The sequence below is a fragment of the Lycorma delicatula genome, chromosome 9 (assembly GCF_047948215.1).
Source record: "Lycorma delicatula isolate Av1 chromosome 9, ASM4794821v1, whole genome shotgun sequence".
Lineage (NCBI taxonomy): Eukaryota > Metazoa > Arthropoda > Insecta > Hemiptera > Fulgoridae > Lycorma > Lycorma delicatula.
In genome coordinates this window covers 122531497-122551081 of record NC_134463.1, presented here as the reverse complement: position 1 = coordinate 122551081, position 19585 = coordinate 122531497, and positions in this window count along the sequence as shown.

Here is a 19585-nt window from a genome sequence, read left to right as displayed (position 1 = left end):
GAGGACTACGTTTCAAATCCTATTATGGTGTAGAAAGACCAACATGGAGCCAAAGTGTTTATCGGTTGAAGTTCAGCGTTTTATTATTTCTTAATACATGCATGATGTACGTTTAAAAAACTTACTGAAAATATACCGAATCTAATTAACAAATTTTAGCATCAAAATCCGGAATGGAAGTTTTACTGCGATGTCTGTCGCATTCAAACAGGCGGGTATTCATTTTCAAGGTCAATTATTATAACAAGCTAGCTAAGCCAAAAGTAGCTCCCTGTTAATTTTTTTATAAAATTAACGGATTGAATTTTTAAATCTAAGGGTTCATACAGAAGCTCTGCCTTGGTACCCTGTGCGATATTTTCCTCGGTTTACGGCTGGGGTATTTAATCTACCGTCTAGAGATTTACGTAACAAATGTCCATGACCCAGTTTATTATTAGTCCATTGAATTTTTGTCTTTATCGATGAGTTTATACTTTAATAACTCACTTCATTCATAATAACTGAAAAAATCTACTGTGGTATTTTTTTGTTGTCCGATTATTTTTCTGCTTAAACCATGAAATCTGATATCATTAATTAAATTTTTTACTTAAAAAAAGGTTTCTTTACGCCGCTTTTTAAAAAAACTTCATCCTTACATTCGTATGAAATATACGAAATAAAATCTTAATAATGTCCTGTTAGTAAATTATCGTTCCTTATTTTTTCGTACAAATTTGGTGTTTTCCGACTGGATGACATTCCATCGGCCACATTTCACGTATAGTTGTTATCGATCACGAATGGTTATTTAAAAAATCTGATGTGGGCATCGCATAACTTCCTTGTGCGCCTGTTAAATTATACATATACATTTTTTTTTTACAATGAAAAGTACATAAAATTTTATTTCATTAATAACTTCTGATTTTTTTCTTCTTTTTTTTATTATTATTATTGGATTATTATTTATCGTAATTTTTTACAATCAGAGGTTAATAATTATTAGTAAATCAATACATTTAAGTCTAAAAAAAAAGGAAATGAAGTCGGAATCGAACAGATGTGCCTGCCCCTTGTAAGATCCAAATATTTCATTAATTAAAATTTCATTCGGCTATAACTCTGGAACCGATAAAAATAAGTATCACTTATTATTCCGATTTTTGGAATGATTACGGTCAGAATATAACCCGACTTCCAGTGAAGGATTTAGATGTATTCCTTCGGACGGGTATGTTTTATCCCGATCGTTGAAAAGCTCTCAATGACGGCTTATTACTACAATTAAGAAAATGTCTAAAATCCAATTTTTTGGGGATTTTGGACTTTTTTGGACAGTTTGATTCAGTCGATTGCAATCAAAAGGGGAGGTGTACAACTAGATGTTACAACAGTCCTAAATCCAAAACTTCAACATCCTACGGCTAATCGTTTTTAGAGTTATGCGAAGTACATACGTACTGACGTCACGTCGAAAATAGTCAAAATGAATATTTGCGTTGAAATCTGAAAACCGACATTTTTCCCCTTCACAATACTTTACTTCGTACAAGAAAGTAAGAAATGAAAAAACAATGTGAAGAAGAATTAAAAGTTATTAAATAAATCAATAATACGAGAGGCGTTAAAAGGCGATATTCCCGGCGTAGAATGCTTGTTTTATTTTTGAAAATGATTGTGCCATTTATATTTTATGTGTCATGTCGCCTGTAACCGTTAGGTTATAGATTATAAAATAAACGTGATATAAATATAATTGTTGATTCACTTTTAAAATGCTATCGATCTAATTCACAAATATTTTAATTTCGTTTGCTTAATATCAAGAAAGCGTTAATCCTAATTATCTTTTTTTTTGTTTTAAGTCGTGATGGAAATTATAGAAAAAATAGGTCAAGCATCCGCTATCTTTTGTACAAAAAAAGACTGTACCATGATTTAAAATAAATAAGTTATCAACTGATGACGTACGCGCTGCTTGTTAGTTTCAAGGTTATATGATCTAGGCAATACTCAGTGCCTACATACTAATGTATAAAATAATGTACGTTTGCGTGCAAATGAAGTTCTGTTTGTACATCGTTAAGATAAAATCTTTTTTTTTATCGCATAAAACTGATCCCGACCAAACAAAACAAAATATATATATAAGGCGAACTTTCCTTAATAATTATAATAAAATAAAATTATCAACAAGTGTGATACATCTGGAAACTACTGAAGCGATTTAAAATAAATTTTCACTGTGAAGATAATTATAATTTAACCTTGTGTGAATATATTACACTAGGTTTACATCGTCGATTCATTTAAGAAAATCGACTAGCGTAAGTTCTCGATTATTGACTTACACTATCTAAGCGCATTACGTGTGCACTCATAAAGGTTAACGCGCGACCTCAAATCCTTTTAATTAGCATAAATGTTCTCGAACAAGTCGAGAGCCGATTGAAATGTATTTCCTTCCTCATTATTCATGATATTATATATACCAGTCGGTCAGGACTCGTTTCGCTAGCTCCACTCTAGCCGAAGCGTTCGTTATTCTCATGTTTGTGAGAATATTAAATATTTTACGATATTCATTAAAGAAAAAATAATTAGAAATTTTATTTCATTACATTTCTGTTGCCATGGTGAGTGAAATATAAAGAAATAAAAGAATTAATTTTGGTTTCTTTAATGAATATATTTAATATTTTAACCCCTAAGGGGGCTAGGACCACGATCTAACACTTAAAACATTCCCTGGGATGATACAACGTATCCTGAAAATTTGAAAGCAATCGGTCGGTTGGTTCTCGTGTAATGATGTTAGAAAAGGACAGACAGCTCAATAAACTTTTTATTTATTTATTTATTTATTTTTTTTTAATTAACTACGTTCACATTTAAAATTTTTCTGGACAAAAATACATTCGGAAATAAATGTTACAAGTAGTACAGCTTCGAACAACTTCGATTGTAGATTCTTATCGACCGATTTTTCTATCATTCGAATCTCGTATACCGAATGAATTTCTTCCTGGTCTATCTTCTAAAAAATTTCTCATCGATATTTATGCAGTAGTATAGTCATTGAAAACAAATATTTATTTCCTTTTAATGTAGTTATATATACAGATCGTCGGCTTGCAGAAGCCTTCATTAATCTGGCTTCTGCTGATGACGTTTTCCTTATACAATGTATATATGTTATTTTTAATAAATGGATTTAACGGGAGACAAAATAAAGACAATTTTATTGTTAATTTAAGTTTTTAGGATTAGATTTATTCTTACAAAAGAAAAAATCTTTATTCTTGTAAATATTCTTTATTCATTAAATCTGTTAATACGTTTTAAATATTTTAATAGAAGTTGGAGTTGGATGAATTGTTAATTATGGTATTAGAACATTACAATGATACAAAGTAAATTGTCTGTAAATAGGATAACAATATTGTAACACCTCTCTTTTTTTCAGTTTAGCCTCCGGTAACTACCGTTTAGATAATACTTCAGAGGATGAATGAGGATGATATGTATGAGTGTAAATGAAGTGTAGTCTTGTACAGTCTCAGTTCGACCATTCCTGAGATGTGTGGTTAATTGAAACCCAACCGCCAAAGAACACCGGTATCCATGATCTAGTATTCAAATCCGTGTAAAAATAACTGGCTTTAGAAGGACTTGAACGCTGGAACTCTCGGCTTCCAAATCGGCTGATTTGGGAAGACGCGTTCACCACTAGAACAACCCGGTGGGTTAATATTGTAACACCTACAATAAACGTAAAAGACAGCTATCGCTTAGAGATTAGAAGTTTGTGACTTCATTGGAGAGATTATATCGTACGAGATATTTCATGTGCCTAGTGATATCTTGCTAACGGTATGACTGATGATAATTCGTTATAAAGTAACGCCGGTATTTCGAGGGACAGTATTGTGGTTTTTCATTCAAATGGAAATCATTTCGTAGTTGATTACTCGACTGAATGATCTGTTAATGTTGAAACGTATACGATCAGCGTAACATAATGGAGCTTCAAATAGCGTTTTATATGCCCAAATGAATTTTGATTTGGAGATCAGGAATTTATCTATGATTTCTTTGGATCTACGCTCCAGTTGAGAAGTTTGGCTACCACGTAGGTATATAGAGTAAAAATTGATGTGGTAACGTCTATTTTGAATGCGACTTGCAATTTAACATCAAAAACTTTCAATTTGACAACCTTAATGAGTAATTATTCTATAGGTTCAGTAAGTTATTTATTGGACTTCATGTAATTTATGACCTCGTATGGAAATATTAGATTTAATCTTTACTAAGTTTTGTATCCGATCCTTTTATATTCGTAAAACCGGTCGAGGTATTCTTTTAAACTAAGAAATAAATGATGATGTACATCTGATTAAGAGGGTTTTTGTGTTAATTAGGTAAAAAGGATAATTTATAATTTGTACAGTAGATAGCTATACTTCTTTAAAAAAACCTTCACTTTCTCTTTCTGATAATATTTTGGAAACTGATGCCTATCTTTTTGGGCCTCCATCGTGTAGGTTTGCAACGCTATTAAAATCGACGATATTAAACTCTCAGCTTGATTGTAAACTTGCCGTTTTATTATGGTAATCTTTCTTTTTTGTTTAGCCTCCGGAACCACCGTAAGGTATTACTTCAAAGAATGATATGTATAAATGTAAATGAAGTGTAGTCTTGTGCAGTCTATGGTAGACCGTTCCTAAGATGTGTGGTAAAATTGAAAACGACCTTCAAAGAACGCCGGCATGAACTATCTAGTATTCAAATCCGTTTAAAAGTAACTGTCTTTACTAGAATTTGAACCTTAGAACTCTCGACTTCGAAATCAACTGATTTGCGATGACGAGTTCAACACTAGACTAACCCGGTAGGGGTTCATTATGTTAGTGTTTGCCAAACTATTTTTACCGACGACACACTTCACTGAACGCCCGCTATATCGTGACACACTTATTTGTTTTTATTAATAATAATAATAATAATAAGTAGAATCTAATTCTAAGCATCATATATCCAATGTATATAGAACGACGTAACACGCAAGCGGGCGCATTCTTATTAATACATGCAACATGTCGAACGGTGTCAGAAAAAGACAAAGATAAGTGTCTGGAATACCGACTTATCTGTACCGGAAATCCGATTAAAAAAATATAATATATTACTGTTAATATAAATATAATTGCTTTTTTAAAAACTTACTACTAAAATTAATATGAAGACTGCGCTCGGTGTATTCTACAGAGTTTGGGATTGTGGGATACTGACAGCGCATAAATTCAAAAGGACTGTACCAAGTGTTTAGAAACTTATTTTTTCACGGTAGAATCTCATGACAAGTTTAACAGTTCATTTTTTATTTCCTTGTACGAAGTAACGGAAGTATTGTGATCGCGAAAAATTTGGGTTTTCCGAATTAAACGGAAATATCCATTTTTTAAAATCCATCCCTTATCCATTTTTTTTTTTAAACTTCCGGTTCCACAGTTAAGTATTGCTTCAGAGGATGAGATAAATAATTTGTAGCGTGTGTGTAGATGCCATGCCTGACCGCGATTCGAACCCGGGACCTCCGGGTGAAAGACCGAGACGCTACCACTCGCTAAATCCATTTTGACTAGTTTCGGCGTTACGTCTGCACGTTTGTATTTCGCATAACTCAAAAACAATTAGCCGTAAATTGTTGAAATTTTGGATTTAGGAATGTTAACATCTAGCTGTGTACCTCCCTTATTGATTACAATCCATTGTTAAAAGTGTCTAAAAAAGCCCAAAATCCAAAAATTTGGATATTCTACTTTTTGTTAACTGTAGTAATACGCTCTCATTGAGAACTTTTCAACTTTGGTTCCAGAGTTATAGCCAAAATTTTAATTAATGAAATATTTGGATCTTATAAGGGGAAGGCACATCGGTCCGTTTCCTTTTCTTTACCTTTTTTTTTATTTAAATATATTGATTTATTAATAATTATTAACCTCCGATTGAAAAGAAATATGGAAAAAAATCAGAAGTTGTTTGTGAAATAAAATTTCATGAACTTTTCATTTTAATTCAAACATTTTTAGAGGTTAATAATAATTAATAAATCAATATATTTAAATTAAATATATGTACTTGAAGTAGTGTCCACCACAATCCAATTGTGTAGTAATCCACTTTATTAAAGGATTGAAGGATCGTAACTCACTTTCAGATGAAACAAGTTTAAATGAATTGCAGCAAAAAATTTGTGTAATTTAATAGGCGTACAAGGATGTCACGTGGTGTCCATATCAGGTTTGTTTCATTCACAGTTACATTAATGTTATTTTATACGCTGATCACACCAGATGAACCAAAAGGAGAAATTACATTACTTTTATAAGAAGAAACCGACAAGGTAGAAGTTTGTAACGCATTTAGGTATTCTTTTATTAAATTCTTTGGGAATTTTTTTTTTATTATATGTAAGTTGATTATCAAAACTTCCCCTCACCCTTGATAAATCCTTCCACGTGGCAACAATGAACGCTTGGTTTATTACCAAGTGAAAGAATACACTAATCGTTGCAAGTGTTCACCAGCACTCAAAATTACCGGCAGGAAGAAAAATTAAACTCAGCGTTGTTGCATGTGTCGATCGGTACAGTGAGAGTCCCAAAGTAAATTTTATCGCATTAAAGGTTTCACGGTAAGTATAAATTACATTATACAGAAAGACTTTCTGAATGATAAAATATTTATTTTATAATCTAAAATTTTGTGACACACCAGTTGGGAACCGATGCAGTACGGTCATTACCTTGAAACGGTTTTGCTGCTGCACTCCACAAGGTCCAGGGAGTGCAGCAGCATTTCTACAACCGGTTCTCCGATTCTATAAAGTGGGTGAATATACACATCTGGATCAACGTTTCAGGTAAATCCAATCATTCGCAAACTCGACTTTAAACTACTAAAAAGAATCAACTTTAAAACTGAGTATCCTACGATGAAAACGTTTTATATATACGCGAATTGAAGAATTCTAATCGAATAACATAATGTACTCGTCTTCTCGAGCGTGAATTCAACTTACGTGTAGCGAACAGATCTTGTAAATTATACTCGTTGTCAACCCATTGAATTTTTATTTGAGTACTTTATACGAGAATATTTAAATGTATCTACAACAACAAAACCGTGTCTAATTGTGAATGGTTTTTTTTAAATGAAATCTTACTGTTTAATGAAATTTTGAATGTAATTCTATTATTTTGTTCTTATATATAAAAGGGACCTATACCTCATCAGATTTTATAATTAGGCGAATTACAATGGTTTGTTAAATTATTTTTTTTCTCTATGAAGGGATTTAAGGAAGTTCCCTTAACATCGTTTACTCCTTTTCTTTATTTTTTATAATTTCTTCCAGATAATTTTCTGAGGAATTTTGCTAGACGCCCGTAAAATCCGTGTATCAAAAATACACGGTATGTATGTAATGCGATAGTTTGGTGAAAACAGCTGTGACTATGTAAATTTCTAGGGTGTTTGCCCCAGCAATAGGTACACTACACGTCGTCCAAACTGTGTTATGAAGGAACTTCTTACCCGTTACAGCTTGAGTCTCCTATCCTTTCGAATATAATACAGTAAAATGAATTCACCCTGTAATTTTCTACTGAAATTGATTTGAGTGATGCGCGGGTAAACATAAATCGAGTTACGTTTCGTCGTATTGAATAAGAAAGACAAAGATATCATGAGGAGGGAATAACATAAGTCATACCGAGAAAACAATTTATATATGAATTGCGGTTGTCCTTCTATTGAATAGATATATATTTTTTAAATACATATCAAAGATTTAACAGTAACGTATTTAAGCATAATATAGTATTTTGGAAACAACTAATATCAGCACAAACAGGATATTTTTTAACTTAACTTTTACAAACACCTGCAGTTTTTATTACCGCATAACAGAAAATATTACATTAGTGACTCATAATGCATTCACTTTTCAACAGACAGGTTCGACATGACTAAGCGCTCATATTACACACTTCTTTTCATGAAAGAAAGAGCGGCCCGTATATCATTTTGAGCAGGAAAGAATGTTTGTGTGGGAGTGTTTTGTAATGGCATGATTTTACATGCTCAATCGCGTGGTAAATATTCATTCGAAAGAATTCTGCCCACGTATGTGTATACAGATCCGATTAAAATCTAATGTAATGAGAAAGGCGTGATTTTTATTAATTTCCTACTGCATTTAAGTTTTTGCATGAAATATTTTATTTTATTTGTTTAATTTATTTTTATTATTTTATTTTGTTAAACATATATTTTTTTTTATTTGTTATTTTTAAATCGTATCAATCGATAAGGTCATTGGCAACTGTTTGGGTGGGCTTGTTCCACATCTTAACCGGGAATCGAACCTGAGACCTTTCTTTCTTTTTCCTGTTTAGTCTCCGGTAATTACCGTTCAGATAATACTTCAGAGGATGAATTAGGATAATATGTATGAGTGTAAATGAAGTGTACTCTTGTAGAGCTTCCGTTCGACCGTTCCTCAGATGTGTGGTTAATTGAAACCCAACTACCAAAGTACACCGGTATCCACGATCTAGTATTATCTAGTAACCCGAGATCTTTTCTTTCTTTTTCCTGTTTAGCCTTCGGTAATTACCGTTCAGATAATACTTCAGAGGATGATACGTATGAGTGTAAATGAAGTGTAGTCTTGTACAGTCTCAGTTCGACCGTTCCTGAGACGTGTGGTTAATTGAAACCCAATTACCAAAGGAACCCACCGGGTTGATCTAGTGGTGAACGCGTCTTCCCAAATCAGCTGATTTGGAAGTCGAGAGTTCCAGCGTTCATGTCCTAGTAAAGCTAGTTATTTTTACACGGATTTGAATACTAGATCGTGGATACCGGTGTTCTTTGGCGGTTGGGTTTCAATTAACCACACATCTCAGGAATGGTCGAACGGAGACTCTACAACAGTACAGTTCATTTACACTCATACATATCATCCTCTGAAGTATTATCTAAACGGTAGTTACCGGAGGCTAAACAGGAAAAAAAATTACCAAAGGAACACCGGTATCCACGATCTAGTATTCAAATCCGTGTGAAAATAACCGACTTTACTAGGGACTTGAACGCTGGAACTCTCGACTTCCAAATCAGTTGATTTGGGAAGATGCGTTCACCATTAGTCCAACCCGGTGAGTAACCCGAGACCTATAATGTATTAATCTACACATTCATTACTGTCTGTGTCACCTCACCGTAACAATCAAGAAACTTCTGCTCTGTAGTAATTAAAATAATCTTTTATTTATTTATTTCAGAAATAATATCAGAGAAAAAATTATAATAATTAGTAACAGATTAATTTTTTTTTTTTTTTGAGGGGTAAAGTTTTTTAAATGTTCAGGTACAAGAAATAGAATTCCCATCTTTTGACAGAAAAGTAATAGCAATAAATTTTTATAGGAGAATATCATGTAGAAAATTACCGAATGATTACAAATAATTTCAAATTTAAATGACAGTTCTTGTCTACTACTTAGTGTTTTTATTTATGTGTTATACAGGAGTAAAACTACATTTATTATGTGCGATAAACATGCTTGGCTTAACCCAATCTTTCGTATCAATTTTCGGCGTTCTTTCGCTTATCGGATTTTTTCACGGAAAAATGTATGTTTGAGCTCACGGAGCAAAAAATAAGATTAAACAAAAAGCAGATTTACCCTTTTAATGTTTAATCTTTCTACAATCAACTGATTAACAAAATTAAACCAAATTGTATAAACCCGACTGAAATTAAAAATTTTATTTAATTAACATTTTAGTAATTTTTAAGAGATTACGAAACCCAACTTAAATTAGGCCATTATTAAGAAACTACAATCATACTATAAAAACCCCGGGTTCGGCTTCAATTCGACCTTTGACCCCTGACAACCAAATTGCGGCAGAACCTGAGGGTGTGTTTTCCACTTTTATCCCCTGTTTGTAATTAAATTTTCACGCTGAAAGAGTGGATTTTCTGCAAAATAGATAGCAAAACACGGGTTTGAGATGTCCTTCAAATTGCCGCAGAACCTGAGGGTCTCTTTTCACGGGTTTATTTGATACATTAAAGAACGGATACTTTCAGTGATGAATGTGTGCTCGCGTTAAATTTACGTGTTGAGATAGTTGATTTACTGAAAAATTCATAGTAAAATATAAGCGATTGCAAACATCATGATTAATTTTAAATTTATGATGATGATGTAGGTCATCATTACTTTCAGCGATATGTGTGTTATATCATTGATAATTATTTAATGTATACAATGATCATTATTTAACATGCATAATGTCGGTTCAGACTTCAAAATGATTGTTGGTTCTTTATTTCTACTACATCATAAACATAAAAAACGGCGTATCTCGAAAACGGTGCGTCCTAGGCCAATTTTGATGCGATTTTGAGCAGACACTTTGAGCACCTCACGGAACGATAGGCCCTAGCCCCATGCGTCTAGGTGCCACCGTTCTCGAGATACGCCCTTTTTTCAGTATTTTCGTACTAGATGTTGTTATTTAACTGCATATATATATACATACACACACAGTGAATGTTAATAGTAATACTGTATGATTACTGAAAGTGAATATGTTATTATATTAGATGCGTATGTTTAACCCTTACGTCCTAATCCCGCAATACTCTCCACCAAGTACGCAAAGAAAGAGTGTCCCTTCGACCCGATCATGGATACGTAAAACAAATCTATACATGGAATTACAGCCGGGGGATGCAGAACGGTGCAGAGTTCCAGCGTCAAGACAAAAAAATAAAGAGTCCACGCTTCGCCGTACGCAATTTTTTTACAACGCGGCACAATACTGCGAACATGCGCAAAAAGCAATAGCGACAGAATGCAGTTTCGACTGTATAAATATAGATATATTTATATATATCCTTTCTATTTTATTAGAGTGTTCGGGTGGGTTCTAAAGATCGCACGAATGAAATCCTGGTTGTACAGATTCTGACATCATCAGGAACGATTTTCCCGTAAACCTCAGTATAGCGCCCAAAATGAAGTCGAAGAAGAAAAATAGGCGGGCACTGAGTAAGGGTGATTTGCCCGCCGACAAAATAAACAACCGACTTAGAAGAAAACATAACACCTCCTCCTCTCCTTTCCGATCCCCAATTTCTCCGGACACAGATATATTTTTATCTTGGATGATGTCAAGACATTAATGATCGGCGATTTTGCCTTAACTTACTTAAATATTTGCGTAACAAAATATATTTTTCTGCTGGATATTTAAGAACTGCCTGAGATTAAGTGCTAAGTTACTGAAAGCAATTATTTTGAAAGTTCCTAGAATTGTGTGGTAAAGTAAAAATATTAACATTAAATTAAAACATTACAGAATTCCAAGCAAAATTTTAGTTTATTTTTTACCGAATATTTCTTGGAAACCTCTAATATATTTTTTTTAATCTCAAATAATGCTACATAATTATTTACTAAGGGTCTAGAAGTCAATGAATTCATCTATTACAATATATTAACTGTATTTTTTTATACGTTAATGACAAATGTGACAATTATTTCCCTGGCATAATGCCACTAACTTGTAAAACAAAATTTTACTACTTTAACCTCAAACGTTTTCCCGAAAAATAAAGTGTCTACTTCATTGAAGGATGCCATTTTACGCGTTTATTCTGAAAAGGAATCCTTCTCCTTACTTTATCCAGATTTCCTCGTAAACCTTTCTTGCAAATATTAATCACCGGTCGGTTAATTTATAAGATTTTTTTTATTACTATTGTTAGATTCTTCGTCAATGCTGTATTGTGATTCTTATTCACAATGCTGTATACGGTACACATATCGTTCTCTTAAGCCTGTAATAAAATATACAGACTTACAATAAATAAGTTATTAGATAAAATTATAACCTATTTATAATCTTATTTCGTTTATGATTTTTTTTAACAGATTTCAACAACAAAAAACAGGAAATTCTTAATTCGACGCAGTTTGTTTTTAAAGTATTACCTTTATCAAACGTATTAATTTTGACGATTTTTTTTTATCTATGGAAGTCCCTTTAATTTTGTCCCGTAGTAAGTTGTTCGCATAACCGAAGTGAGATATAATTTTTAAGAAAAAAATACATGGAAGTTTACATTTGAAACGATTTTTAATGAATCGAAAAAATTCAAGTAAAAAATAGAACGTGTTTCTGCCTTCCAAACTGCCATAGCCCTTAAATCAGTCAGTAAAACTGAATCTATGAGGTATGTAGTTTCTTTGTAATATTTTTAGCGGATTTCCAAAGAATTTGTAGAAATCGCTACTGTGCTCCGTCAAATTTCCAAAGGGGGTACCGACTTTTCTTTACTTTTCGGAGTCTCCAATGAATCTACAACATTTATGTACATATGTATGTATTCCGCTTGGCAGCTGATGAGCTGTGCGTCTGCGGGAAGGTCCTGTCGAACGAAAACATGATGTTCGACTGCCCTGCTCTTGGGGGGGGGGGTGGAAGAACTCAGGCCACCCTGAAACTTAGAGATCAAGGGAAAAATTGGCCATTCATAAGCGGCGAGTCAATGTGGTGAGAGCCGCATTGTCGGACCGTGTGGGAGTTCCTGGATGCGGTTGCTTTGTTCAACCGACATCAGTAGTTTGCCTAAGGGAAAAGACTCCTACCGCGCTGCAGAAGGCAGCTAACCGAGAAATATGGCTGGCTACCAACCAGATTAAGGCTCCAAGCGCTTTAATAGTGAATAGGTACTTGCTGGCATTCAGCGGCCTAGGCGTGGTAGCGAATTGCTGTCTTTGACGAGATAAATTTAATTGTTGATAGTCGTATATGTTTTAGTAGTTGACAGGGTGCGCCTACCCATTTTACTGATATATGACAAGTGGACGATGGGGACACGCAAGCGAGTGATGTATAGTACCACGCTTATTCCGCTCACGCTTTTAGGTTAGCTCTAGGAGCTACTTAGGACACTGGCCGCTAACTGTTTCGAGGCTCAGTAGCCGTTTCTGGCATAGACATTCAGTTTTATGTTTTAGGGCCACCGAATGGGGTGTTGGGGGGAGAATGCCAAGCAAACCAAATATATGTATGTATAAGTTTTTTTTTATCGTTCATTCAACCGGATGCAAATCTTAACCGATTTTAATGAAACGCATTTGGGTGATGTAAACCTATTGGGAATAGAGCTCTATTGAGGTTTCAAGCAAAGCGGTTCACAAAAACCGGAGTTAGAGTAAAAAAAAACGGGGTTTTTGGGTACTTATTCAGCTTTTTTTTTCGTTCTACTGGGTACTATTTTTAACCGAATGGTAAGATAATGTAAACAAAGTAAATATAGAACACTATTGATTTTCAAGAGAATCGGTTCACAAGAACCGGAATTACCCAAAAACTGGGTTTTTGGGTACGTTTTCTTCATGATGTAACTTGAAGGGTGACGTTTAGAAAGCTAAAATTAGATTTTTGCGAGCACCACTAGGTGTGAGCTGATTCGCATTGATTAAAATTCAGAAATTAAGTTTGAAACCAAAGTCAAATTTTTGGAACAATACGCAATACCTAGCAGTATTATAAAAAAACACATGAAACTAACGTACATGAAATAAATTAAAAAAAAAACAAAAGCAATATTATTTTCAAAAATCATTTCAGCAGTTTAACATCCTTTCTTTCATAATTAAAACCGGAAATCCGCCCTTCTGACACATTTACTGCGACAAAGTCTGTTATTATTTCTTTGTATTACAGGGTGTCCCATATAAAACGCAACCCATTAATCACTCATCCATGAAATTTCAAAAGTCAAGCTTACTCCCCTACTCGTTACTGAAATGGACTCGTCCAACATCTGAACATCGCGGCGACGCAGTAGAACACTACCGATAGTAACAGCAATGCAATCATAACGTTCAGCGTATCGCTAGAGACAAGATGTTGTTTTCGCTAGATGAACGTGTTTTCATTGTCGAGTCGTACTTCAGTACGAAATCAGCGGTCGCAGTGCAAGATTTGTTTCGCCATAAGTACCCGGATAAGCCAGCTCCTAACAAAACATCAGTATTAAGGTGAGTCGCAAAATTTAGAGAGACCGGTTCTGTTAATAACAAGGAACACAAAAGATCTGCGTCAGCGTTGAATACAGATACAGTCGCTGAATTCAAAGACCGATTACTCGCCTCGCCAAATAAATCGATCAGACGTTTGTCTGCTGAAATTAATTTGTCTAAATCAACCGTTCATCGGGCGACCAAACGATTACAATTACGACCTTATCGCATTCAAACGGTTCATCGACTTCTTGAGCCCGACAAAGAAAAACGGCTACAACATTGTCAACGGTTCCGTCGATTTCTGCGAGAGGGAATTAACGTTATGGATTCGTTATTTTTCACAGATGAAGCACGGTTTCATTTGGACGGCTACGTAAACAGCCAAAAAAGTAGAATTTGGAGTGCTGAAAATCCTCACGTTTATCACGAAAAACAATTACACCCGCAGAATTCGGGCGTGTGGTGCGCGATATCGCGGGAGAAAATAATCGGTCCTATTTTTTTCGGGTACACCATTAATGCAGAAAAATATCAGGATATTTTATTTCAGTTCATCGCACTCTTGGAAGAGGAAGACAGACATTGCCGGCAACAACATGACGGTGCGACATCGCACTACGCAGGTTCAACTTCTGATTTTGTCGAGGAATTCTTTAGTAATCGTGTTATCGGTCGAGGCTTGTGTTATCTCCAGATTTGACTGCAGCGAATTTTTTTTCTATGGGGTTACCTCAAAGAAAAAACCTACAGCGACAAACCACGAACACTTGAACGATTGAAAGTCAATATTGAACAAGCTGTATTAAATATCCGGCCACAAACTTTGAAAACAGTTGCAAGAAACGCTGTAAAAAGAATTGAAGCTTGTATTCAAGAATATGGCGGCCATTTCCAACATTTACTCTAAATGTAAAGTAGTGGATGGTAATAATAAAAATTACATTTACAATTACACATGCCATTTAATTATTTCAATACCTACCAATATAAGGTTGGGTTGCGTTTTATATGGGACACTCTGTATTTTTGTAAAATTATAATTTTATTTGTATAACTCAAAACAATACTTCAGCTATGAGGAAAGGATTTATTATACTATATTGCCATTTTCAATAAATTACCGAAGTTTTTTTTTTTAAACCACTATCCATTAATTTAATTCAAATATAATTAAAAGATTTTCTTTTACAGAAGCAACGATATTCTGCGATAAATTTTTAAATAGTGTTAATTAACAATTAAAAAAAAAATTGATATGGACACTATATGACTTCCTTATACGCCTATTGAAGTTACATATATTTTTATATATTTATGTTTTTTATTCCAGTTTTTTTTTTAAATTTTTGTTTGTAATTACTATTTTTAACCGAATGGTAAGATAATGTAAGCCTATATATATAGAACACTATTGATTATTTATTATTAAAAAATTCTTTTAAATGTAATTCTTTTATTTTTATTATTTATTGTAAATTTTTTTACAATCACAGGTTAATAATTATTATTAAATCAATATATTTAAATTTTTAAAAAATTATAAAAAAAGGAAATGAAGTCGGATTCTCGCCGATGTGCCTTTCCCTTGTAAGATAAAATATTTCATTAATTAAACTTTTATCGGGCCATAACTCTGAAACCAATGAAAATAAGTACCATTTATAATATGTCGTTGAAAAGCTCTCAATGAGAGCTTATTACTGCAGTTAAGTTAAAGTCCAAAATCCATTTTTTTTTTTTTGTTTTGGGTCTTTTTTGGACACTTTTGGTCCGGTCGATTGCAATAAACAGGGGAGCTGCTCAAGTAGATGTTACAACAGTCCTAAATCCAAAATTTCAACATTCTACGGCTGATCGTTTTTTAGTTACGCGAAATACAACTGTACAGACGTCACGCCGAAACTAATCAAAATGGTTATTTCCGTTGAAATCTGAAAAAGATACCTTACATTAAACTTTCCTAAATACTCGCTTGCATAAATCTGGACAAATTATAATTTTGTAGTGTCGTTGTTTAGCTTAAGAATTTCTTACAGAGAACATCCGTTGTCAGCTTGTAAGCTGCTTCCATTTTACAATTCCTTCTTTTTAGAGTACAGTTGATGTTATTATCTCCCTAGTATACTTAAATTTGTTTATTTTTTGTCCCTTTTCAAAGGTTATTTATTTTATACAGTTCTTATCATCGGATATAAATTCTGTTTTTTCATAGGACGTTTCTAAACCTATTTTTTTTTTGTTTTCGGCCAGTAGATGTAGTTTTAATTTTGCTTCTTCTATATTTGTAGCTTGGAGAATTACATCATCTACAAAGGCTAAACGATTAATGGCTTTAAATGTCTTGTATCGCGTTCCTAAATATTGATTCTGAAATTCTATGTTTAACCAGTTCTTTATTCCATCCTGTAATTAATTTTTCTAAGGCAATATTATTATTATTCGTTCTATTTTTTTTTCAAATTTAATTTACGTTGGATAGTTATTGTTTCTTGTTTTAAAAATATTTTTCTTTGCGATTTTTTATTTAACGTTCAAATAAATGTAATGAATGTTTTTATTAATTTTTTCGCGAGATAAATGTTTGTTATTTGATATTATCTAGAGGAATATAATATTTATTTAATGAGTATGAGTGTGCAAGGGCGACAGAATGGGATGGTTCGCCGCGACATCTGTTGTATTAGTATTATTGTTACTACTACTACTACTATTCTATAGAACGATTCTAAGAATTGAGAGCTGCTAATAACAGTTTTCCTGGAACTGTTTGGTCACGTGATCATGTGTTGGTTAGTGTACGAGGGTAGCGGAGTAAAGAGAGAAGAGATTGTTGTGGTTATTCTGATGCAGGTGGGGATGAATGCTACGTTGTCGGTTTAAATTCTCTACTAAAATTATCGAATAACAATGAATTGAAAATTCTATTCCGCTTTCAGTCGAGTTGTAAATAATTTACAGCGTTAAAATTATTCGACTGATGAAAAAAAATACATCGAGTGTTATTTATAATATTCTTGGTTCATTAATCATTTAATTTGATTAATTAGTTAACATTTTTATCGGCGTGTTTTAAATTTTATAACTTAATATTGTAATAACTTAATTATTATATTAAATGTTTCCTGTCGTCATACATTAGAGAAATCCTTTACTATTTAAACATTAAATATTTGACGATTAGTTTAAAGCTAAATAATTCCCGTTTATGGTGCTTTTAATAATTTCTAATCAATTTCCGGTATCCTTTGCAATTTCTGTTCGTTACTAAAAATTTTCATTAAAATAAAATTTAAGAAAAACTAAAGAAAAATTATATTTTTTAATCCATCTTTATTGAATTTTCTTCCATGTGAACGTAAATTCGTGATTCCATATATTAAATAGAATCTAAAATAAACGTTCTAAATAAATACATTTCTTATTAAATGACAAAAAATAATTCATATTTTTTCATTCCCACCGAATTAGCGCCTTTTTTAATCAAACAGTTACTGACCAGTTTTTTTATCTAATAACTAAAAAAAAAAAGAAAGATGTTTTTCTGTTTATCCTTGATATTATTTAACCTCGTGTTTATGAATTTGCAGTCTTGCTAAAAAGAATTATCATATTCATAAAAAAAAAAAAAAATCCACTCCTACTAAATAAGATAACGGAACTGTATGTATTCGTAAAACTCAGCGCGATACTTCGGCTTACCAGAGAAATTACGCTTTCGTTGACATTTTGACAAATCACCAAATTATTATTTTTTAAATATTCTTGCCAATTTATAAAAAAATGCACTTAAAATATTAATTATCAAATTTAAAAATATATATATTCTTGACAATTTATAAAAAATGCAATTAAAATGTTTTCTTTTACGGAAACACTATTACTTTGTCCATGAATTTTTATATAATACTAATTAAAACTGATTTTTCTACATTCTGTTCAACGTGAACATAACTATTACTGAAAATAATTTGCAGTAGCTTCTGAATTTTTTTGTTATTTTTTTATACTTTATTTTTTTTTTATCTTTACATTATTCTATGTGATCATATCTAAATAATAAGGAATTAAACACTAATAGTTTTTATCTTATAATGACTTGATTTATGTAATATATTGTCGTGTACCATTAGAATAAAAGATTGATTTATTTATTTATTGTTCGTAAATCTCCCAAATTTGGCAAGGGAAGAGAAAATATTTATTTGAAAAAAGGTTATTTAATAGAGTATGAATGTGGATATAGTAGGAATTAGTTAGGTTCGGTGGGAAGAGGAAGGCGACTTTTGGTCAGGTGACTTTAGAGTAATTAATTCAGCGTCAAATATGGGGCAGGCAGGAGTAGGTTTCGTGATGAACAAGAAGTTAGGGAGGAGAGTGGAGTATTTCAAGACGCATAGCGATAGAATCATTGTAATAAGGATAAAATCAAAACCTAAACCGACAACGATTGTTAACGTCTATATGCCTACAAGCGCCCATGATGATGATGATGATGAGGTAGAGTGTGTATACGAAGAGATTGATGAAGCAATTAAACACGTAAAAGGAGATGAAAATTTAATAATAGTTGGAGATTGGAATGCAAGCAATGGAAAAGGCAAGGAAGGAAATATAGTGGGTGAATACGGGCTGGGCAAAAGGAATGAAAGAGGGGACCGACTTATACAGTTTTGCACGAAGTATAATTTAGTAATTGCCAACACCCAATTTAAAAATCATATTAGAAGAATATACACTTGGAAAAAGCCAGGCGATACTGCAAGGTATCAGATAGATTATATCATGGTTAAGCAAAGATTTAGAAATCAACTCGTTGATTGCAAAACGTACCCTGAAGCAGACATTGATAGCGACCATAATTTGGTGATAATGAAATGTAGATTAGGGTTTAAAAACCTGAAAAAAAGGTGTCAGATGAATCGGTGGAATTTAGATAAGCTTGAGGAAGAGGAGGTAAAGAAGATTTTTGAGGAGGACATCGCAAGAGGTCTGAGAAAAAAGATAAGGTAGAAAATGTAGAAGAACAATGGCAGAATGTTAAAAAGGAATTTCTTAAATCAGCAGAAGCAAACTTAGGCGGAATAAAGAGAACTGGGAGAAAACCTTGGGTTTCAGACGATATAATGCAGCTGATGGATGAACGCAGAAAATATAAGAATGCTAGTGATGAAGAAAGTAAAAGGAACTATCGGCAATTAAGAAATGCTATAAACAGGAAGTGCAAACTGGCGAAAGAAGAGAGTAACAATACAAGGTGAAAAGATAAAGATGCTACGATTTGCTGATGATATAGTAATTCTAGCCGAGAGTAAAAAGGAATTAGAAGAAACAATGAACGGCATAGATGAAGTCCTACGCAAGAACTATCGCGTGAAAATAAACAAGAACAAAACAAAAGTAATGAAATGTTGTAGAAATAACAAAGATGGACCGCTGAATGTGAAAATAGGAGGAGAAAAGATTATGGAGGT